Source organism: Cavia porcellus, unplaced genomic scaffold (assembly GCF_034190915.1).
Source record: "Cavia porcellus strain 051 isolate PalLab524CR breed Dunkin Hartley unplaced genomic scaffold, mCavPor4.1 scaffold_7, whole genome shotgun sequence".
NCBI classification, from domain to species: Eukaryota; Metazoa; Chordata; class Mammalia; order Rodentia; family Caviidae; genus Cavia; species Cavia porcellus.
Window position 1 is genome coordinate 92,702,045 of NW_026947490.1, and position 25,292 is coordinate 92,727,336.

The following is a 25,292-nucleotide window of genomic DNA, read 5'->3' on the forward strand; positions in this document are numbered from 1 at the left end:
AATCAATAGCATTTGTGTATACCATTAATGAACTTGTTAAGAAAGAACTTAGGAAAACAATAGCATTCGTAATAGCATCAGGAAAAATTAAGTGCCTAAAAATTAACTAAGCAAAAAAGTAAAAGACCTCTGTAATGAAAACTACAGTATTTTGAAAAATGAGATTCAAGTACACATCAGAAAATGGAAAAGTATCCCTATTCCTGGATAGTTAGAACCAATATTGTCAAAATGGTCGTACTCCCAAAGCTGATATAAACATTCAATGCAATCCTAATACACACATAAATAGCATTCTTCAAAGAACTAAAAAAAAAAAAAACTGTTCTAAAATTTATATGGAACCAAAGGAGACCCAGAAGGGCAAAAGCAGTCCTGGGCCACAGGAGCAAAACAGGAGGCATCACAAAACCTAATTTTGAGTTATACTACAGAAGACAGTGATTAAAACAACATGGCATGCTATTGGTATGCTAAAGACAGTGTATAGTTGGGATATGGTGGGATGGAAGATGATAGAGGACACAGAAACACATCCATTCAGCTATTAGATATTTGGCAAAGGGACCAAAACATGTGCGAAGAAAGATCACCAATGATGCTGTGAAAACTGGCTATCATGTGCATTAGATTGAAGCTGGACCCATATCTCTCACCATGGACTGAGCTAAAATAAAAATGGATCAAAGATCTAAACAATAAAATAGAAAACACTGAATCCACTAACTGGAGATAAAATAGGTAAAGCACTTGAAGTCATAGGTGTAGACAAGGGCATTCTGAACAGAACACCAATTGCGTTAAGAAATAATAGCAAGAATTAACAAGTGGGATTATATCAAATTAAAAATTTTGCACAACAAAGAAAATATCATCAGAGTTAAGACAACCTGAGGAATGGAAAAGAAGTTTTACCAGATACTCCTCAGCCAGAAGGCTAATATCTAGTACATATAAAAAATTAGATCACCCAAACTAAAATATTCCATCAAGAAATGAGCAAATGAAATGAAAAGATAGATCTTAGAAGAAAAAGTGGCTCACAAACATGTGAAAATAAGTTCAACATTGCTAGACATTAGAAAAATGCAAATTAAACCAAAGTTAAGATATCATCTTATGGGGGCTGGGGATTTAGCTCAGCGGCATAAGCGCCTGCCTTGCAAGCAGGCAGTCGTGAGTTCGATCCCTGGTACCAATAAAAAGGAAAAAGACAAAAAAAAAAAAAAAAAAAAAGATATCATCTTATACCAGAAAGCACGGCTCTGTTGAAAAAAGAATCCTCCTATAATGTTGGTACGTGTGTAAACTAGTACAGCCATTATGGAAACTGGTACGATGCTTCTTAAAGAAGTACGCTTACAAATTCCACTTGATGTAGCTATTCTGCTTCTAGCCATCTTCCCAAAGAGTTTTAAAACATCAAATTACAGCGATCCATGCATAACATGTATCATACCACGTGTTTATAGCAGCACAATTTTTAACAGCTCAATCCTGGAGGCTGTTCAATAGCCAAATGAACAGAGGAAATGTGGTATCTATATATAATGGAATATCACACTAGAAAGAAGGATACACTGGAGACATTTACAGGAAAATGCACACACCTGGAAAATCAGTGAAATAACTCAGACACACGGTGTAAATGCGATATGATACCTCTCATTTGAATAGGGCAGAGGACAAATAAGGGGAAAAATAAGGGTCAACAGAAAGAAACAAAAAATGTTCTGCAAGTGGGAAGTGGTTGGGGGTACTAAGGGAAAGGGAAGGCAAATGAAGATTGGATGTGTGCTTTCACATAAGGCAAGTACTTCAACAGTAATAACTGAAATGGGAACTTAGAGACAGAGGAAGGGAAGAAGGTGGAGAAATACAGGGATTAAAAGAAATCAAGGTGTGTTATGCTCATGTCCCGACTCCCAAGGAGGAATGCAAACTTCGTGGACTGCAAACATGTACTAACAAATAAATTTTAAAAACAATGTAAAATACCAAGTAAAACCCTTTAGTAATCAAATTTTATTTTATTTGTCAGAAAAGTTTGTTTTTCATTATTGTAGATCTGTTTCTTAAGACATTAACATGGAGGACCCTTTAATTTGCTTTATATAATTTTGTGGAGTTTCTGTTTTGCTGGAATTATAAGCATGTTAATTATAAATAATTATATCAACTTGCTAGCTGTACTGGTTATTATGTTTTAGTAACTGGGACACTTGTCTTCCGGGCTCACCCCATTGCCTTTCATTACTCAGGTTTGAAAAAAAAAAAAAAAATAGTGCAGAAAAAAGATAAAAAGTATATATGCTAGGTAAGAAAAAAAAAAACTTTAAAAAAGAGGAAGAAGAAAAGTGAAAAGGGGCCAGATTATATAAAGAATCAGCAAAAAGAGCCTTCTAATAATAGCATATGAATGAAGGACTGGTCAAGGTGCAGTACACCACGCTTTGCACAAGAACCATTTTGGGCCCAGATGAAGGTCGCCGCTCCGGGATGCAGGCTCTGATGAGGAAGAGGCTGGAGAAGCAGCGAGCAGCCAGGAACTTTAATTTAAGGTGGGAAACATCTCAGAGTTTCCAACAGAAGAATGATATCATTTGGCAGCTTTAAACATTTATTCTTAGAGCTCTGCTCAAAGATGGACAGCAAGAGGAAGGAGAGGCCCATCGTGACTGCAGCTCTGAGATAATGGGCTGTTGATCTAGAATGGTTCCCTTGGTGAGAAGTGATCAGATATTTAAGCTACAGATGGATTTATGAATGGATAGAAAGCCTGACAGGACACAAAGAGAGGAAGAAAGGATGCAAGAAGCGTTGGACTGACAAAGTGGACTGAGTAGAGGGACCTCAGACTGCAGGGGGCAGACCATGGAGGAGCCAATACGGGGCTGTGAAAGAAGCAACCACACAGCTGCTAAGTATGAACTATCAATAGGGGCCAGCTTGGAGATGTCAAAGAGGCAATTAAATATCTGACTCTGCCCTGGAGTTATACTCTGGTGGCTGCTGTGGGCTGAATGCGTGTGTTTTCCTAGCCAAATTTATAAATTGAAGAGTTAAACCTTAATGTGAAGATATAGAGGTAACTAGGTGTAGAGGGGGTCAGGAAGGTGGATCCACATGGATGAATCAGTGGCTTTATAAGAAGAGGAAGAAAGAGCCGTCTCTCCCCATCATGTAAAGACAGCGAGGAAACAGCCACCTGCAGCCAGTAAGAGTCCCTCGTCAAGAACCAAATCTAGGCCACCTTCGTTTTGGTTTCTTATCTCCTAGCACTGGGGTAAATAAGCCTCTGTCGTTTAGTTTTTGTATTTTGTTAGAGTCATCCCAGCTTACTAAGACAAGAGCCATGAGTTGAATAAGGCACCTTCTTAGAAAAGACACAGTCGGGGGACACAGTCTAAAGCACCCTCAGTACCTAAGGTTGGTTACGGTGGGAACACAGAAGGGAGCAGTGGCTAGAGAAAAACATATTTGCGCAAAGATTTCCTGAATAGAAGGTATCACTTTATTTTGTGTGACACTGATAAAGGCTTGGTGTTCAGAGGGACCCTGATGTGACGCTATGAAGAAGATCAGTTTTGAGAGGACACTCCTGACAGGAGTGGGTGAGATCCAGCGCCTTAGGGAAGGTGAGGCCTCCGACAGCCCGTTGCTGTAAGAGAAGGCAATGCTCAGCAGATGGACACTGTGATTTGGTGTGTCTCGTGGGTCTGAGTGGAAATCTCTTCCACTGCTTCTCTTCTCTCTGTGAAGTCAGAAACAAAAGTCATCAGCCAATAGGGAAAGGCAGTGGGGGTATTATAGTTTAAAAAAAGAGAAAACATAAAATCCTCTACTCAATAAATTGATAGAAAAAGCCATTCATTTCTTGAGCACCCCTAAAAGCCCTTTTTGAGGCTTGCAAGAATAAATTGCACGTTAAGCAATTGTCCTGGTTGGGTTTTTCCTGGGTCCATTCTGTCTCCTGGATACAGCTATTGAGAGTGGTCAGATTGTCTCACACACTAAGTATCCACTAAATTAAAGGCTCAGAATAGGGGATACAGAGTGAGGAGGACTTCATCACATTTCCACTGTTTTAGACAATGGGGAAAGTACATAAGTGAAAGGAAATCCATTTAAAAATACAGATTAATAACAGAGAACATCCAGAGAGAGAAGGTATCAGCAATTATAGGGAGGCACAGTCAGAACAGGCTAAGTGGAGGTTACTCATGCACTAGGAGATTTCACACCTGGGATGGTTAATTTCTTGGGTCAACTTGACTGTGCTAAGTGATGCCCAGACATCTGCTAAAAACAAATTATTTTGCAAATGTACTTCTGAGGATGTTTCCATAACAGATTAGCCTTAGAATCAGTACAATGAGCCAAGGGAACTACTCCAGCTAACACAGGCAGGCTGTATCCAAGCTGCTGAGAGGCCAGATGGAATCAAACCACACAGGAAAGGCACGCTGACTCCTGTTATCCCTGAGCTGGCACTGCCCGCTCCTCCACCTGTGAACATCGAGCTCTGGGTCTCGGGCTGCTGAATTCTGGGAAGTCCATTAGTAGGTTTCTCCCTTCCCCGCATCCCTCAGTCCCTCAGGCTTTTGGCCCTGCCTGGGAAGTGCACCGTCAGTTATCCTGAAGCCCCAGCCTCAGACTTGGACCAAGTTACACCATCAGCTTTCTGGACCTCCAGTGCACACTGCAGGCGGAGAGACTTTTCAGCCTGCATGGTAACATAAGCCAACTCCTGAAGAAAGGTCTTTTCCTGTTGATTCTGTTTCTCTGGAGAACCCCAACAAGTACAACATGCCCTTGGGATTCCTAAGTCACGGAGAGAAGGGTTTGGCTGTTTGTTCCCTCTTTTGATTCTACTCAGGTTTCCCCTACAAATACTCGCTGAGGTGATGCCAACCCCACAATCCCGCACTGCTTCCCACTGTACTCAGAGTAGCCTTTCACGTCCATTTCTGTGGACGACTGTCACATCTTTATGGCAAGAATCTGAAAATTAAATTTCATTATCAAATTACTAATTGGTTTGTTTACAGCTGAGTTCAAATCGTGTCTTAGTGACTCAGCACCATTCAGACCCAGCAATGTTGCTTCCATTCCATCTTACTGACAATAGTTCATACTCAATGACCTATTTTTCATCGCTCATACACTCCTGCCTCTCTTAATCGCAAGCGTTGTTACAAGTGTCAAAAACATTTGTAAAATATTCCTTAAACTCAAGCGTATTAACTTATATTGGTTGTATTCCTCCTTATCATGATATGTACTGAAAAATGAATAAAGTTTTCCTGGCAAAAATAAATTGAGAATGGAACTTGCAGGTCTAAAAATTCACATCTAAAAATATAATAACATCGGAAAGGAAACAAATCCCACAAGAAAAGACACCGATCTCCTAAGATGCCTCAACATGCCGTTCTCCTGAGCAGAGAAACTCCAGTCCAAGTCCCAGAGGGAAGGGATGGACTCTGATCAGTCCCCTCCATACACCGTGGTTCCATTTGCCTCGACAGTGATGAGATAGGACACGTGAAGTAATTTTGGTCAGTGACACACGAGAAGTGGAAAGAGGGTATTATTAGTGGTAAGGATCTGGTTACTTCTACAGAGACACACTAAAAAGTTTTCTCTCCTTTTCTGCTGAACAAAGCCATGTTTTTGTGTGTCTATGCAATGACCACTGCTACCTTACAAACTGAAAGGACACCAGCCAAAAGTTGGTCACTATCCTGAGCCTAAGGGTGGAAATTGCGAATGATGTAATTGCGAATGATGTCACCTTTCACTGAATCAGTCACAGAAGAAGCTGCTCTCTGTCTCTTGGGATTTATGTTTCTGTGATCTATTAAATATAATTTTGGATAAAATATAATTTTAAGACAGTAAAGAAGGAAGGGGAAAGAATAAAAGGTCTGAGCTAGGGAGCAAAGAAGGGAGTAACTAAAATGCAGACTTTTTAATCTGTAAACAAAATTTTGCCTGGCATTTAGGGATCATTTAGAAAAATTCTGCATTTATGAAGTTCGCTTAGTCAGATTACAGACACAAGAATACTACAAACAACACAATTTTAAACCTCTGATTCGATAGTCCTGAGGTCCAGGTAGAATAAATGTTCACCCAAGCTCACGATGCTGATTGCAACTGAGCTAGGCCCAAGCTAGGACAGAGACTCACACTTTGAAGCGCAGTGTTCAAAAGTACCCTGTAATACTGTCATTCTCTTGAATGATTTTACATTGTCTTGATATGTTTGATGCTACAGTATATGAAGTTATACTCAAAGATTTCAAGGAAAGAGACACTATGGTAACTACTTTTATGTCAGGATATCTTGCAGTGAAACACTATTTTGCTTAAATGGTTATGTTTTGACCTGTGCTGTTTTGTTGTTATGTCTTCTTTTATCTCAATCTCCTTTTTTTATTATTTACTTTTTTATTTTTATCTTTTTAATTAAGGGAAAAATTTTAAAAAGCAGGATATATTATAGTAACCCACTTTGATTTCCTATTAACTTGATTTGAAGCCCTGTATTGCTCTCACCATCTTATTTTGACTGATTTTCCTCTATTCTGTTTTGCTTGATATTACCAAGTTTGACAGTATAGGCAACAACTGCGAAGACAATAAGATTCATTATGATGCCCATTCTGGTTTGTCTATTATCTTCTTTTGAAGTCCTGTAATATTCCAATGTTTTGGTTTTATCGGTTTTGTTCTTTACTGTTTTGTATTATAACTGATGATATAGGCAATTCTTTTTAAGATAGCAAGAGGCATTATGGTAACCTGTTGGGAGCCGCGTCTGTGATAGCTCGCCTTGCGCGGCGGACGTGCGGCCTGTGGTAAAGAGCAAAGCCTGAGGTAGATTACCCCTCCCATCGAATATGTTAGTTTCCTGCTTACCGCGTAAACAACCCGCTCAACAATATAGTCTGCCTGGCAACTGATGATGTTAGCCAATCAGCTTGCCTTGTTCACTTTAACATGATTGGACACTGTATCCGTATATATACTGGTGCCACCCCTGGGGGGAAGAAGAAGCCCGGAAGTAGAAGCCCAGAAGGAGCCGCGGAGAGCGGACCGGTAGAGGCTTCGGAGCGAAGCCCGAAAGGAGCCGCGGGGAGCGGACCAGAGGAGGCTTCGGCTGGGAGCGATCCCAGGGCAGGCTGTACGGAGAAGAAAAATAAAAAAAAAGGTTGTCCACTGCCAGACTTTGTCGTGTGTCCTTCCTGCCGGCCGGGAGCGGACATCGACATTTGGAGGCCCGCCCGGGGACTGATCACCCCCGAGACGTAGAAGTGGACAACGCTCCAGTACAGAGCTGCGAGACAGGTGAGTTGGGGATAAGCCTGGGCTCTGGGTGGCGCGCACCTACAGGGCTTTTAGACTCCCCTCAGGCTCACACGTAAGTGGCGGATTCCTTGGGCCTCACGCGGTGAGTAACATATTAAAAGATGGGAAACATGTTAGGTAGCAACACTAAGAGCGAGGGTGGTTGTGGAGAAAGCTCTCAAGAGCTTACAAAAGTACGCAGGGTATCTGAGCAGGCCCAGTCAGGGAGCTCCCGAGAGGGGTCCGTCAAGGGGAACAAGGATGCTAAGGAGGAGGACGGGGCTCTAGCCTCGGAGTCGTCTGACTCCGAGGACGAGGGAAAGTTAAATGGCAAGGAGGCCAAAGAGACCAGCTGTCAGGAGCCCAAGTCGCTCGATAAGGAGTCGCAGGGTTCTTTTCCAGCGTTGCCCCGCGAATTGCGCTCTGCTCAACCTGGTCTGCGGAGGAGTAGAGAGCTCCTGAGCGCTCCCCGGCGCGAGAGGGAGGCGAAGCCTTCCGCCCCACCTTGGGGGCCGTTTCCGGAGGCGATTCCTCGCCACGAGGCGGCCGCCTGGGAGCTCTCTCCCCTTTCGCCAGAACAGGAAGTGATGCACGGGCCCCCATTTTCCGCCCAATCACGGCCGCTGTCTTATGCTCCGCCGCCGGCGGGTCGGTATTTTTACAGGTGGCTTTGGCAGGGGGGACGCTTGTCTCATGAGGTACATCCACCTGGGATAGATAGTGGCCCCTACGGGATATTTCCTGTACAAGTAGCTATGGGCCAGGGACGCAATGCATGGGAGCCTTTTGAGATAAAGCAGATTAGAGAACTTAAAAATGCAGTTACAACCTTTGGGCCGACTGCGCCTTACACCATTGCCATGCTGGAGAATCTGTCTTCTGGGCCCCTCACCCCCGCGGACTGGATTCAGCTGGCAAAGGCGTGTCTGCCCTCGGGCAGTTACCTAGATTGGCGAGCCTGGTACGCAGAGTTCTCTGCAGAGCAGGCTGAGAAAAACGCCAATCGGGGAAACCGGGGGTGGAACAAGGAAATGCTTATGGGAGAAGGTCGGCACGCTGATGACCAGACCCAGTTCCCCGGCGCTGTCTATGAACAAATCAATGCCATAGGGCTCCGCGCCTAAAAACAGGTAAGTGGTGCCGGAACAGCCTCCTTGTGTCTTTCAAAAATAATTCAGGGTACCACAGAGCCATTTGTTGACTTTGTGGCCCAAATGCAAGATGCTGCCGATAAGATATTTCCTGATCCGGGAGTGGCTCAACCGCTGGTAAGACAGCTGATTTTTGAGCAATATACAAAGGAGTGCAAGGCAGCGATAGCTCCTCATAAGAACAAAGACCTCAACGCCTAGATTAGGATATGCAGAGAGATAGGGGGGCCGCTCTCCAACTCGGGAGTGGCTGCTCTCCTGGCCGCGGCTGTACAGCAGAGGGGACCTCGCGGGTTAGAAGGGGAATGTAAGGCTAAAGGGTGTTTTGCCTGCGGGGAGCCAGGACACATTAAACGTCATTGCCCAAACAATGCAGATGCTAGGCCTCGCCCTAAGAATGAAAAACCATATGTTTGTGGGCGATACAAGAGGGGATCACACAAAGCTGAGGAGTATAGGTCGGTCTTTGATGCTCAGGGCAACCATATTTGTGGACAAGATGCTAGAGAGCCAAAAAACGGCCAGAGGGGGCCCCCTTCACAGGCGGGCCCCCGCCCCAGAGACAAGACAGCTCAGGGTGGCAGCCTTCAACAAGGGCCACCCCTGGGTCAGCAGGTGTAGACCTCAGTGTCGCCTCCAGACTTATACAAAAGGTCACCATTAGGACAGATGGCGTTAAGACCCTAAATGACATGCAAAAGCTATTGAGAGACATTAAGTAGATTAGGCCATATTTACATATACCAAATTCAGATCTCAAACCCCTGTTCGACCTTCTAAAGAGAGATCCAGATATAGCCTCCCACAGGAGGCTCACTCCTGAGGCAAGAGCTGCCTTACAGAGAGTAAAAAAAGCCTTAGGTGGGGCTACCTTACACAGAATTAAACCAGGGCGACCCTTTGATGTCTGTTTGCTACAGACTAGTCTACAGCCCACAGCGGTGATTTGGCAAAAAGGACCACTACTGTGGATACACCCTAAGGTCTCACCTGCAAAAGTCATAGAGCATTACCCAGAGGCAGTCGCTTCATTGGCCCTTAAAGCGCATGATAGAGCTGTCCAACATTTTGGCTCAGGACCACAAGCCATCCAAATACCCTATACCGCCAGCCAGATCAAGACCCTGGCTGCCTGCATAGATACCTGGGCCATTCTGAGATGTGTTTTCCATGGGGATATAAACAATCAATACCCTAAAGACCCTATCTTGTCATTTGTCACTCAGCACCCTATAATTTTTCCAAAGGTTACTGCCTCTGAGCCATTAGTCCCAACAACTACAATATACACAGATGGCTCCAAGACGGGGATAGGCGCCTATGTGATCCTAGACAAGCCCCCGGTTACCATACAATTTAAACCAGATCAGCCTCAGGTGGTAAAACTACAGATCGTTAAAATGATTCTTAAACGGTTCTCAGAAGCCATTAACATTGTCTCCGATTCTAGGTATGTGGTCAATGCTATACAAGTGCTTGAGACTGCCAGTTTAATTAGATCCACTTCCACAGTGGCTAGACTGTTCCTGTCTATCCAGACATTGCTTCAAAACAGACACCATAAGGTCTTCACCACCCACATAAGAGCACATACATCCCTGCCAGGGCCCATGGCACAGGGGAATGCGGCTGCTGACACTGCCACTCGCCCGTTATAGATTTTTACCTTACTAACACCAATCGAGCGAGCCCGTGCCTTCCATGATAAGTTTCATGTTAATGCCAGGACACTAACAAACCATTTCCATGTTTTTAGAGCAGATGCACGAGATATCGTGCGACTATGTGACTCCTGTGCCACATACAAACCTGCCATACCGATGGGAGTAAACCCTCGAGGTTTGATCCCTGGTGATGTTTGGCAGATGGACATCACACATATACAGGAGTTTGAGACTCTTAAATATGTTCATGTTTCCACAGACACCTGTTCTCACGTCATATTCACAACAGCAAAAACAGGTAAAAAAGTGTCTAATGTGATCAATCATTGCCTGGCGGCTTGGGCCGCATGGGGCAAACCAAAAATATTAAAAACTGATAATGGACCAGCCTATATAGGCAAAGCCTTCAATGAGTTCTGCAAAATGATAAAGGTTCAATTAAAACATGGTATCCCATACAATCCCCAAGGTCAAAAAATCATTGAGAGGGCTCATAAAAGCCTCAAAAAAATTTTACAAAAACAAAAAGGGGGAGTAGGCCAAGGCCTGGCCCCAAAGGCACGATTGTCCATGGCACTATTCACACACAATTTTTTAAATTTAAATAATGATAATCGCTCCCCAGCTGTGGAGCACTGCAACCCTTCCCCCAACCATAAAGGGTGGGTGAAGTGGAAAGATGTCCTGACAGGACAATGGATGGGCCCGGATCCAGTGGTCAGCTGGAACCGAGGCGCGGTTTGTGTTTTCCCACAGGAACCGGGACGAGAACCACTGTGGATACCGGAGAGACTGACACGGGCAACAAAGCCCTCGACTAAAGATCAGACCTGCCCTACCGGAGATCCATCACAGACCAACCAATAAGATGAATAGAAATAGCGGTAGCCCGAAATGGACAAGAAGATCCTCAGGCATATGCATGGCTTGCTCAATTGGCCCACGACCGAGTCTAGATATGGCGGGCATCCCTCATTCTCCTCCATAAGGTGACAATACACAGCAGGGTAGGTGAGTCAATGACGGGTAAGAGCGTGCCTCCCCAGCACGACTCGACCTAAGCCAGGCCCTACCCCATCCTGCACGTAAGCCGCTAGACTGTTAAATGCTGCCCAGGTCTAAATTTCTCTCCGAGGGGATTTCTTTACGGAGAGGAAATGAGTGCAAGCTTGTGTGCATCCAGGTTCCGTCCAGTTTGTGCCTGGCCCTAGAAAAAGGACGAGGGCCTCAGGGCCTTGGCAGACCATGGCATGGCCAACCAGGGTCTAAGCCAAGGACCTACGGTGGACCTACACATAGGGCATAAGCCTCTGCACCCAGTCCAGGAAGGGCTACGATGCGCACATTCATAAAAAATAAAATAGGGGGAGATGTTGGGAGCCGCGTCTGTGATAGCTCGCCTTGCGCGGCGGACGTGCGGCCTGTGGTAAAGAGCAAAGCCTGAGGTAGATTACCCCTCCCATCGAATATGTTAGTTTCCTGCTTACCGCGTAAACAACCCGCTCAACAATATAGTCTGCCTGGCAACTGATGATGTTAGCCAATCAGCTTGCCTTGCTTACTTTAACATGATTGGACACTGTATCCGTATATATACTGGTGCCACCCCTGGGGGGAAGGAGAAGCCCAGAAGTAGAAGCCCAGAAGGAGCCGCGGAGAGCGGACCGGTAGAGGCTTCGGAGCGAAGCCCGAAAGGAGCCGCGGGGAGCGGACCAGAGGAGGCTTCGGCTGGGAGCGATCCCAGGGCAGGCTGTACAGAGAAGAAAAATAAAAAAAAAAGGTTGTCCACTACCAAACTTTGTCGTGTGTCCTTCCTGCCGGCCGGGAGCGGACATCGACAGTAACCATTGTTGATCACCTTGTATTTTGTTTTTACAGTATGTATTATGTCCATCCTTTTGATTTGATTGACTCTATTTTGTTATGTCACATTTGGTTTTATTCTCTTCAAAAAAAGTAATAAGAACTGTGGGAGTAATAAAACCCAAAATGTGTAATCGTCATTGTACAAAAGAGAGGAAAAGAAAATGCTCTAAAGGATATAACTGCATGTATATTTAAGTGTATAAGACAGATAACCATATTACTGAGTTTTATTGGATCACTGAACAGAACTGTTTGCAGTCTCACTGTTTGAATGTCCACTTTATATGCTTTAATTTTGTAACTTGAACAACTATTTCTAAGATGACAATATGTAATCTATTAACTAGTGATTTCCTACTGTTTATATTTTTGAAATTCTGTGTAACTTGTACCCTTTTTCTGTTTTTTTTTTCTTTTTCTCCTTAAATAATTTTTTTTAAAGTGCCACTTTAACTTGTAATATCTGCAGGTAAAGGTAATGCCCTGTCTCCTAATCGCCTCAAATTTTATTTCAAGAAACCAGTGAAATAATATCTGTGATTCATTTCAAATTCTATGCCGTTCTATTTTACCCAAATACTAATTTTAAAATCAGTGCAGTTCCTTGCACTCAAAATTCTTTGAGGAATAAATGATTTAATTTCTAATTCATTAGTTAAAACCACATTGTCACATGAACAATCATAATTTCTTCTCTTTACACTGCCTTTTCTTAGAAGCAGAACAACACTGTATTGTGGATGACACTAAACTTCCCAGAATATAAAATAATCATTGTAACCAGTTCCCAGAAAGATAATAACAAAGTCAATGACCAGTTTTCCCTGTTTCCTGAGGTCATGTCTAGCATTCCTTAAAACAGCAGGGCCAGCCAAATTTTTGAAGAATTTGCATACAATATTTGCTCAATATTTATTGGAAAAATAAACGAATAATTTCCCTCACATTTACTTAGAATCAATTAAATTACGTCCCACATTTTACCACGAGTCAGAATATCTAATCTGTAGGCTTCTTGCTTCACTTTTTCATCCAGATTGGTTCTTAGATTAAAACTGAGTTAATTAATGTTTAATGTGTATGGGGCTGAGGATTTAGCTCAGCAGCATAAGCGCCTGCCTTGCAAGTGTCTGGTCGTGAGTTCGATCCCCAGTATTGATAAAAAAGACAAAAAAAAAATTAATGTGTAACACTGTAAATACATTATACACATACATATCTGTGAACACATGTGCGCACATGAACATGATACACTTAACTACACACGTGGACCTGTACACATTATACAGCAATCAATTTCTCTTTCAATAATAATTCCTATCTTCCACCCTGAGGCAAATAAACCTATCTGACAGTATTTTCTGAGCCAAGGGGACAAAGAAAGGCAGACCCTCACATTCAGCTCCTCATTTTAATAATTTCCCCCAATCCTTTAGATCATCCTGTGAGTGGAGATGGTTTCTAGTTGAACCACATTCCAAGCAAACTCCAGTCTTCCCCAATTGTGCAAGAAGGCCAGGCAGGCAGCTGCGCTGAGCGTGAGAGGTGAGAGGTGGCTTTGCTTCCTAAACATGCTTTTTTAAAATTTTAAAATGAAAAAGGAACAAAAATGATGATACAGAATTTCAAAATAGAATAATAAATTAACGATTAATAAATTACCTATTGTTATCTTTAAAGTAGTTGCTCAGCTTGTAAGACACAGGCATGAAAAAATGATCAATGAAAGCACAAAACATTCTTTTTCATGAACTAATAAAGACTAGTAGTATAATTATGCATCTTGTGTGTGTGTGTGTGTATGTGTGTGTGTGTGTGTGTGTGCGCGTGTGTAATCTTTTCCTTTCTGTGTTTTCTCCTTCCCTATCCCAGCTGCTCTTTCCTTTTGAGCAGTTTCTTACCCGTTCACTTTCCAGTATCCACTGTACATTTTGGATCTTAGATATTCTTCTGTTTGACAGATTTTCCCAGCTTCACGGATGTCTGGTGACCCCAATTTCTGGGATTTTTAAGGTTCATTTTTTCGAATTGGCTTGCTTCTCATATTTCTTCCTCGCAGGCTTACATTTCATCTTTCACAAACATGTTGGGTCAGTAGTCACTCACTGATTTGTTTTGTGCTTCCAAAAGTCTGCAGCCAATATCGATATGAATCATTAAACATATTAACCTAATAGGTTTGCTAGCTTTCGTCTTTCTAATGTAAGTTTGCACAATACATTCTCTGCCTATATTATTAAATATTAGTAATAACAACCAAGCCTCCAAAAGACTACCTGAGTGGCTGGATAGAGATTTTTGCAACTTTTATCCCTTGTTCATGTCAATTTACCCTTGAATTACTACATTTATATTTTTCAAAACATGTTTAGATTTCTCCTAACATGCTTATATTTCTTCTGTGATGTGAAATATTAGGCATCAAGTTTCTTACTAGGCGTCCATGTTATTATCAAATCTCTACTTATATTTGCAATTGTATCCATCTCCTTTTCAGTAGGTATACTCTATATTCGGGCCTGTCCCATTTCACTTTTTGAATCAATGCAATCTTTGTTTTGCTGGAAACTTGAAATTTGTTAATGAATTTTTATAGGGTCCTTTTCCTATTGCATTAGTTTTGTCTCCATTTCTTTAATTTACTGCCTGCTGAATATTTAACTTCCCCGTTGTTTTTATGTATTGTTAATTTATGAACACATTTTATTTTTAAACATTTACATTACCATAATATAGAAATTCAGATAATCAGTGCCTTCCTAAGGTCTACTGCATCCCTCAAACTTTGATATATAATACTTAAATTTTTCTGATTTCCAGTCAATTTCCTCTTTAACTCATAGCTGGTTTTCAAGCATTCTCTCTCAAAAATCTCATCATCCATAAGGAATAGGAGAAAATTTTTAAACAGCTATTGTCTCTAAAATATTATTACGCTGTCATTAAGAATACTGTCTATATGATGTCAGTACTTTTGAAGTTTGTTGAGATTTCCAGTGAAGTCCAGGGAATTTTGAAAATAGCTCCGGTGTACTTCGAAACAACGTCTATTCTCTGTGCCAGATCAAGCTTTTATACATATTTAGTCAATCAAGATCTCAATGGCTTATTCAAATTTCCTATTCTTGTGTCAATTCTATCTGTTCTGTATTTCAGGGAGCAATATGTTAAACTTCTTTCTGTGATTGTGAGTTTGTCAATTTCTCTTTGTAGTTTCTTCTTTGTGTATCTCAATCCATTGTGCTTAGAAACCTTGAATTAAGCAGATTAAAAATGATTGAGGCGTTTCCTGAACAGGGGGGGAAGGCTGAGGACTCTGCTCAGCACAATACAGCCCGAAGCCTGATACAAGTGACAGGAGAGGAACAAAGTACTCGAGTCTGTCAAAAGATGCCCAGCTTCTTTTGCTCGGACGCCTTGATGTACGTTTTCAATAGCTCTGAAGGATGGAGAGCCTCTTTAAGATCTGTAAAATATTTTGGGGAAGCTGCGGAGGCTCCCGCCTGCCCTCTCCCCTCCCCTACATCTGACTCTGTGAATTTCCCTTGTCTCCCACGTCTCCTGCACGTCCATTTCCTTCTGTCTCTATGGCCAGCTCTTTCTCCTGTATTTATATTTGTCCGTCTCTCCTCACTGCACATGAAGGAGAAACTGAGGGTTTTCTTTTGCTTTATCTATTGGATAATGCTTATATTTAATTTAAATAATGTTCATTCCATTGAAATATAAATTGTTTGAAGAAAAAAGAAAGTGTGCTGACTTTTCTCTTTATCTTTTCAGATAACCATGATGATTTTTTACATTTGTGCCTACCACTGCTTCTGTTTTGGTTCAAGAACTAATGATTTCTTTTTAAGTTTCTTTTTCCATATCATATTCTTATCCTACCCATTTTTAATGGGCAGGAAAATTTGTAATATTATCTCTTTTTTACAGCAAAATTCAAAAAGTAAGTGTGATCCCTTGTAGTTTTGTGTCTATCTTGTAATGTCAGAATAAAGGAGAATACGTGGGACTGATTTTTTAAAGTTTAAACAAAAAAAACAGAAAATTATGTCTGAGAAGGAAACTGGTCTAATCAGGGCAAGATCAATCTTCTAAAACACAATGGTTAAGTATCCCAGAGCTATGGTACAAACAAGCATTGTCACTAAAATGTAAAACATTAACTTTCAGTAATAAAAGCATCTCTGAGGTTGCCATGTCTTTGGATAGTGCAGCTATGGTTGATGCTGTCTGTTTTAAAGCTATAAATAGCTTGGGCTTTTATGGCTTTATCAAAGAGTAATTATGATACAAAGCAATAAGAATATGCTTGTCTCTAAAATGTCGCCACTGTTCTTGTAAATTTAACGTTAGATCAGGCACACATGTACACTCATATATATATACATGCACTTTAATTTCCCCAAACTACCAAGAGAATACATGAAAAGAATCTAGTTGGACATCAAGGAACCCCTGCCGGGCTGCTTGAAGGATAGTTTGTATTGCATCTTTGTGTCGTTTTCTGTCAAGGTGATTTCTATGGTAACCCCTATTTGCATCCTTTCAAATGGTGGTAAAATCTGACACATCCCATTAAATATTGATAGCAGTGTTTCACCCACTCTTAGGCCCACTTGAGAATTCTTCATTTTATCTACTGACTGAGATCATTCTCATGGTATCAAGGCAGAAAGCTTTTAACTGTTAAAATGTTAATTAGATTTTTATAACCATTTTTATAGTTTTGTTCTTCATCTTGATTGCTACAAACATATTTATTTACAATTCCATAACGTCCTCATTAATATGCTACAGTAATTTGCCATAGAGCACAGAAGTTAACTTAATAACAAGCCACAGAAATATATCCTTAAAGACATCTGTGAAACATCTGTAGAATTATAATGATGCAAAATAACTTTTCAGCAAATGAGATAATAAGCAGATGATACTTAAGGTCAGCATTCTTTATGACCATAGCCTGTCTGCTGGCATAACTATTTCATGCACTTAATAACACTGATACCACTGCCTAGTAATGGTTATTTGCTAGATTCCATGCTCATTAAAAGTAACATACATATATCCCAGAATATCCTGTGTCCAAAATAATAGGCACAGCTGTAACATTTACTGGTACACAGTTTCCTCCAAACATACCCAGGAGTTTCACACATCTCATTCTACGTTGTCCTATTCACCTCAGCATTTACTTAATAGAAAACATAGATGTTAAGAGGCAAAGGCGCTTACCTCTATTCATTAAAAAATAGAAATCAACAATGGAATTTCAAGTTACCACAGAAGAGATGTCCGGGTGTTTCCAGTGCATTTGAAGTGAGAAACATTATTTGTTACCTTGAACAAGTCATTAAATTTATCAGAACTTATTCACTAATCTCTGCCTGGAAAAAGAATAAAAGGAAACATCTCACAGTATAGAAAATAAATATTATTTTATTTGCCTCATTTTCCCAAAGCTCAGCAAAAATCAAAGCAAGCAAGATTAATTGCTTGGCTAAATGAATGATAGATGAAGGGACACAAATGATGCTTTGCAAACTGCAAAGCACAAGACATTATACACAAATCTGCTCATTGGAAGAAGGCTTCCAACATGTTGATACACATCATGTATTGGTTTTCTACTTCTAATATAGTAAGTCACACCAAATTTTGTACCTTGGAAACACAAAGTTATTATACAGTTTTATGGGTTAGAAGTTCAACATGGTTTAAAGAGGCTAAAATTAAGGGTTCAGCCTGAATTTCTATTTGAAAACTATATGAAAGGATCTTTCTGGCTCCATATAACTCTCAAAACCAGCACAGTCCTTTCCTCTGTCTTCAAAACCAACGGTTTGTACCTTTGATGACAAAAAAACTCAAGGAACTAAGAATACGATAACACAACAGCAACACAAGAATCACCTTCTGACAAACCAACAGCTAAAATTTATTCACTGGTGAAAAACCAAAAATCTTTTCTGAAGTCAGGAAGAACATAAGGAAGCCCACTCTTACCACTTCTACTCTACAAAGTTCGAAGATCAGGCTGAAAGAATTGTGTAAGAAAATGAATACACGGCCCAATAAGAGAAGAGAAATTGAAATGATTTCAGTCCACAGATGACATAGTCTTACATTACCCTCAAAATCACAATACACAGGGGCTGGGGATTTAGCCCAGTGGCATAAGCGCCTGCCTTGCAAGCCTGTGGTTGTGAGTTCTATCCCTGGTACCAGTAAAAATACAAAATACAAACAAAAATAAAAAATAAAAATAAAATCACAATACACACACAAGTACTATAATACCTAACAAAGGAATTCAGCAGCATAGTGGGACAAGAAATCAACATACCAAAATTTCTAAACACTGCATGGCTTGTCTTATATGAAAAATGCTCAATATGAATAAATAGCAAAATAAAAGTTCTTTTTTTTGGATAATAGGAAGTAGGAAGGTAGGTCTTCTATCAAGATAGGTGAAGGAGACACAAAAAGAATTGAGATCTGTCATGTACGTGTACTGGCACCCCAAAAGAATGTGATCATTATGTACTGCACACATGTATTAACAAAACATTAAACTGAAAATAATTTTTAAAAACTCATTTAAAATAGCATCAGAAATAAAAAATACTTAGGAATAACTGAAGCCAGAAGGTGAAAGGCTTGTGCTCTGAAGATTATAAAATACTGCTGAAATAAATCAAAGACATAAATAAAATAAAAAGATACCATGAATTCATGGAACACAGTACTTTTAAAATGTCTATCCTAACTACATATCTAATACAATCCCTAGCAAAGAACCAAATGGAGACTAGCAATATGAAAAGCATCCTAAAATACATCTGGAATCTTGGATTGAGAATCACCAAACAGTCTTGAACCATGATAATAACAAAAACGAAGGCCTCACACTTCCTGATATCTATTATAGTTTTAGCTATTTGGACTGCTATAACAAAACTCCACAGACCAAGTGACTTAAAAAATAAGAACTTATTTTCTATAGTTCTAGAGGTTGGAATTTCTAAGATCACAGTGCAGTTCATTTGGTTCCTGATGAGGGTTGTCTCTGTAGCATGCAGACATCAGCCTTTTGTTCACACGTGAAGGGAGAGCCTTTGCACTGTCCCCTCCGCTTATAGGACAGCAGCACTGTCTGGTTGGGGATCATCCTTACCAACTGCTTTAAACTCACACAACTCTCATACCAATACTATCTCCAAGAATTAGGGCTGCAGTATAGCAGTTTGCGAGGACGCAGACTATCTGTTCATAGCAGCCACAGAAGGCAAAACCGTACATCACACAGACAGACATGTAAACCAATAGACCTGAATACAGAGCCTAAAAGTAAGCCCTCCATCATATGGTCTCAAAAAGACCAAAATGACATTCATCAAAGGTGCCAAGGTTATACAAGGTAAGAAATCATCTCTTAAACAGATAGTGGTGGAAAAACTGGACAGTCAAATGCAAAAAAAAAAAAAAAAAAGTTATACCTTTACCTTATATCACGTACAGAAATGAACTCAGAATTGATTGGAGTTATAAAACCTGAAACTCTAAAAGCAAGAGGGAAGAGCGTGATGTTATTCTTGACTATGACACTAAAAGCACAGGCAACAAAAACAAATGTGATTACATCAGTTTAAAAAACTTATGCTGCGGAATGGAGACAATCAAGCGAAGAAACAACACATGGAACGGGAAGGTATTTCTAAGTGACTTATTTAATAAGGTTCAATACCCAGGAGATACAGAGAACTCCCATAACTCAGCAACGGAACTAACTGATGAAAACTGAACAAGAGATTCGAACAGATATTTCTCTAAAGCTTATATAAATGGGTAAGAAGCATATGATGGGATACTCATCAGGGAAATCCAACGTTGTTTAATAGGTATCCACTTTAAGATTCTAAAATGAAAATTTTCTAGGGATCTGTTGAACATCAATATGCATAAATGTACAACAATTCATATAGTTAATGCTATCATACTGTACATTTTAAATGGTTAAGGTGGTAAATTTTATGATTTGAGTAACATAATTTGTTTTTAGAATCAGCATGGTTTGGGCGTGGTGGCAATGCCTGTAAAGTCAAGGCCAGCCTGGGCTGCACAGTAAGTTCCAGGCCAGCCTGAACTACTTGGCAAGATCCTAACATGTATGTAAATTAAAACACATTGTATAACCTTAAATACATATAATTTTGTCAATTTACTTAGTTTTACAATTTTAATGTTCTTATTTTAAAAAAGAAATAGAGAAATAAGAGAAATGAAAAATTTTAAATATTCTAATACTTAATAACATATCTGTTATACATAAACATGAGTACACATTAGTACATTCCTGTATATTTTTAATCTATTTTACCCAAGTATATATGGAGTAAAATCACCAGCAAACAAACAATAATTAATTTTATGCATTTTATGCCCCCGTTCCTTTCTCAATAAACAAAGCTAAGCATAGAAAGTATATTTTCTTTATAAACGAACATATTATTTTTAGATGGATTTACCTAAGAAATGAGTCCTCATTCCACCAGCTTTTACTATTCAGATTAAACTAGTCTGTATCCATCTGCATTGTCCAATAGTGCAATTATTAACCATGGGTAGCTTTTAAATATCAATTAACCAAAATTTACTAAAACTAAAATTTCAGTTTCTCAATCAAAGTAGCAACATTTTGAAAATGCAGCGGCCACATGTGGGAATCCATCTGCACTGATGAACATCACAGACAGAGAATATTCCTACCATCTCAGGGAGATTCTACAGGCCCCAAGCAAAGAGCAGCTATGTAACAGATACATAAATACAGCAAATCCGACTAATGATACAGTTAGCTTCAGTTCTCTGGTTCCCCCTTTTTTAAATGCTGTATTTCTTGTGTTTAAAGAGCATCTGGTGTGTATTTGCTCAACACATTTCAGAACTAGTTTTTCTGTTATTGCAAACATAAATAGAGTTAAGTCAAGCTGTTGAGATACAGTGAACTTGATAGATGGCATTTCTTTTTAATGTGGACTTCTTTAAAAACTGAAGGGTAAAAGATCTGGACTTGTTGGTAATAGGAAAGGAGGGTAGATCAGGGAGTTTTCAGCACTTTCTTCGCCCGCACACAAATACGTGTGTGTGTGTGTGTGTGTGTGTGTGTGTGTGTGTGTGTGTATAATAAGTATATCACCAACCAGGCTTTGCAAGATGATCTGACTCCATGAAAATGTAAGAAACTCTTGACCTCCAGAATTCTACCTAGAAAACAAGATAGAGACCAGGATTCCACAGTCTGGATTGAAGTCACTAAAGTCAGACTGAGAACTCACATATTTCCCTAGCAGCTCCAGATCGGAGAATAAAATAATCCAGCTCCTCCTTCTGCATACTCAGTCATCTCCATGTATTTCTCCTTCAACTCAAAGGGACAGTTATATAGTCAAGGACTCATCTGGACAAGGACATGCCACCACAGGACACAGCTCACCCAAGTTCTGTGTTGAATTTTTCGTTCTTCTATTTTTAACAAGACATTTAAATTTCCAGCTATGTGATATAGAATTCACCTTCCTAGCTGATAACTAGACTATCTGATATCTAAAGATAATCTATGTAATCTTCCCATACAACTCAGTTATTAACAAGAGGCACTGGTTCATTTTCAGTTCCCTTCTACTAGAAATGCTTCAGAATATTCTGAAGTGCTTGTCTGTGATCGCTGGAGAGAAGTGAAAGAATGGTCATCATGCTGGGAGGAGAAAACGGCATTATTAAACAACTCACCGTGATGTCATGGAGCCACTCCAGCGCTAAATAAAACACGGAGAACAAGGAGCAAGATGACACGTCCAGGAGCTGGCGAGAATTTAATCGAAGATTCCATAAAAGCCTTTTATCTTCGTCCACCCCCACTTTTTTCCAAAACTGACCCAATTTAAGGCTTCACAATCAGGTCAACACAGTAGGAAATACAGGAGGCAAAAAAAAAAAAAAGATTACTGTTCTCCCAAATGGAGAGTGAAAGCCAGGAACTCATGAACTACAGTTGAATACTTCAGAGGGTTGATTTTAAAGTTAAGGTAAAAAGAAAAAATAAGAAAATAAGGACATTATAAGTAAAGGTCAGATCACCTTTGCTTTATGGATCAGGGAAGAAAACATGTCTGTTATATTTCTTGTGGTACCTGTGTACACGGCTGACTTAACGATGAGTTACTCTTGCTGCATAAATGAGATCTAAAATAAATCGAGAATTCACTATGTGCTAGTACGTTACTTAGCATCTGAAACAGATTTAAGGAATTAAATCATCATCAAACCCTCATACCTCTATGTTATTGTGGAAGTTACAAAACTGTGTTTAAGCAAGTTGTCCATAGCTTGGAGGAGTTAAAAACACCAATTCAAACTTCAGGATTTGGGTCCTTGGAGACCTCTGCCTTCAGTAGAATTGGACTTTCGCCTCAGCTCTACTAAACTTCACGTGCCCACAAACCATTGAGTTTCAAAAAATGACACATGAAACATAACTCTCAAAATTATTTAAGGCTATTGTTAAAAATAGTTTCCTGATACGGATCCAAAGCCAACTGGATCAGAATCTGCAGGAATTCGACCCAAGCAGAGGTATTTTCACAAACTTTCTAGATGTTGTGAAAACATTCATAAATATATATTTAAAGATTTGCAGAACTTAAAATACATCGTTAGAGCAGGCCTCAAAACCAAGCCACCAAAGCCTGGGTCAAATCCTGCCTGTGTCATTCACTGGCTCTGACTTGGGCCCCTTTCTGCACCTCAATTTGTACAGAGCGTGTGCCCGTTCCTAACTATAGGTCTGTTTGCTGGGTTTACTTTCATATTTTATAGAGAAATCCAAAAGGATGAAGGATCCAAGAAAACAGAGAGCATTAAAGAAGTGTTATACTGAGAACATGTTTCATCTGAACGAGCTGGATTTACATTTACTTAGTGAAAACAAAGCAAAACCAAACAAGAAATGGTTTCAAATTATGAAAAACTTTACTTTGAAAAAATAAGGAAATGATCTGGTGTCTTTGTTTTTACTGCCTCTGAAATGCATTTCCTTCCTACCTTCCCACGTAGTTATCTCTTGTAAACCACAATATACTGCTAGAGGCAATCAGTCTCCTTTCTTAACCTGACCCTTGTTTATATTCTGCTGTAGGATTTCTGGGGAGTCGGAGATGATGGAAAGGAAGAGCTGATAAGAATTTCAAAGAACATTTGGGTAGCAGATTACTCACTGTGTACAAAGAATCTAGAGTTTAAATAGTCTATTAAGGCAGTACTTATCTAAAATAGGTTTAACTTTAATAAAATGGAAGCGAGATTTACCACCAAATACAGATAATCATTCCAGAGATACAGGAGAGCTGTGATTGTCAAATAACTTTAAATCAGATTCTTTTTAGGACTACAAAACGTGATCCTGAAGTTTCAAGGTGTAGAGGAGGAAAAGCAATAAAGACATACACTGCTTGAATAACATTATTTACTATGTCATGCTGGAAAAGTGTTTACCACAAACAACTTCTGTCATTAAAAAACAAAGGCAAGCATGGACCCAAATTCAGTAAACTCACCAAAGGTGCACCTGGGAAATTTCGAGATGCCTGAGACTTTCCAATCGCATGACACAGTTCTTCAATAAAGCACCTTGTTTGATAGTAATTAAAATAAAACAGCAAAGTCCTGCGTAAAGGGGACGAACAAGCAATCGTCCTGGCTTCTGCATCTACAAAAACAATCGCTAAAACCAGGAGCTTCACAGAAATCTTGCCTCCAATTCGTTCTCTATTTGGAAGGATATATTGTTAGTAAAAGTTAAGTGCCACAAACGTGGTATTTTCTATTTCAGACACTCATATTCCTGGCTCTGAGGCCAGGAGTCAGTAGTAAGGAAAAAAAGTGGCACTCGAACATCATTAATTGGCTATTAATTGCCATACTAATACTGTACGTTTCATGCTCTACTAATACTATACGGCTTAAGTCAACACTGCGTCCTCAATTACTGAGTTACCCGTGTAGATAAAGAATAACCCTGCTTAAACAACTTTGTCGCCTAGGAGGTTGTAAGGGAAACTAGAAAGGATGAAGACTCAGTCCATTGTAGTCGGTCTGGTAGTGAACTGTACAGCGCTGTACACTTACACCACCTTGGGAAATGATAATGTGCAACACTCAGACTGATGTTACAAAACAAAATTTGAACCAAGTTTTAGGACCCTGTTGGCTTTTATTATGGATCCACAAACAGGCAATACCCTACCTAAAACTCCAGAAAGTGTACAGTAGCTGACAGCGGAGGGGTGAGCCCTACAGACAGGGAAAGACTGAACAAGCAGAAGCAGGATACAAACGCAGGCTGGTCATTTCAGTTATTTTCCCATAAGGTTAAAGCGAAGAGGCGGTTGTTGTTGTTGTTTTGTGGTTTTGTTGTTTTGCTTTTTGTCATGCCAGCTCAGGCAAAGTGGTTAATGTGAATCCTGTATTTTTCTAGAAAACTAATCTGTTCAAAGGGCACTTTGATTAGATGCCATGAGCGAATCCATTTGGGTTTTGTCTGTTGGGTCCAGTACAGGAGCTCATGAGGAAAACCTCTCATGAATCTCACTGAACAGTGATTTTATTTGTAATTTTCCTTTTTTTAATTTTTTTTTTAAATTTTATTTTGAAAGTAGTAAAAACACAACAGCACAAGACAGAACAAAGCCAATGGAGACAATGCAGAGAAATTGGTACAGGGTTTCACAGTGGGATACTGGGATAGTAGTAATGGGTACTATAGTATATTTCATTATCTTCACAATAGTTGTCCAGTCAATTAGGTATAGCAAAATCAAACCAAAAATAGAACATTATAAAACCAATTGAGAACACTGAATAGAGCAAAAGAAACACAACCAAACAGTGAAAACAACCTTTGCCTTCAAATAGAAGATGGAAGGAAATCCCCATATTTGCTATACTGCATACGGTCATCCTCCCAAGAGATGCTGGACATCTATCCCCAGAAGCTATGGTGGGGGGGGGGTGTGCTTGATTTTCAGCCCCCGTGGCAGTAGGCTCACAGGTAATGGTTCTCCTCCTGGCCCACACTGCAGGCTCTTACCAGGAGGGCGGGTAAACCATGGCTGGATCTCGGGAGCTCTGGTTCTCCTCTTGGCCCACACTGCAGATCTTGGGAGTTCTCTTTATTTGTAATTTTCTCTAA

At 40.2% G+C, this 25,292-nt stretch overlaps 2 long non-coding RNA genes across 3 annotated transcripts in view; both read right to left on the reverse strand.

Annotated features, from left to right (window-relative positions):
* LOC134476774 (uncharacterized) overlaps nt 1-25,292 on the reverse strand; it is an 83,594-nt gene that overhangs the window by 53,511 nt on the left and 4,791 nt on the right. Inside the window, exon 3 of one of the 2 annotated variants that reach the window (XR_010048569.1) lies at nt 25,191-25,288. This is a non-coding gene — a long non-coding RNA (uncharacterized LOC134476774). Of the gene's footprint in view, nt 1-23,364; nt 25,289-25,292 lie in introns of those variants that run through there. The other variant, XR_010048568.1, reaches the window with a different exon arrangement.
* LOC134476773 (uncharacterized) lies at nt 3,393-19,606 on the reverse strand. Its single transcript, XR_010048567.1, has 4 exons — nt 19,549-19,606; nt 17,279-17,430; nt 13,939-14,168; nt 3,393-3,754 (listed from the first exon to the last, which is right to left on the reverse strand). It is a non-coding gene; the product is annotated as an uncharacterized LOC134476773 (long non-coding RNA).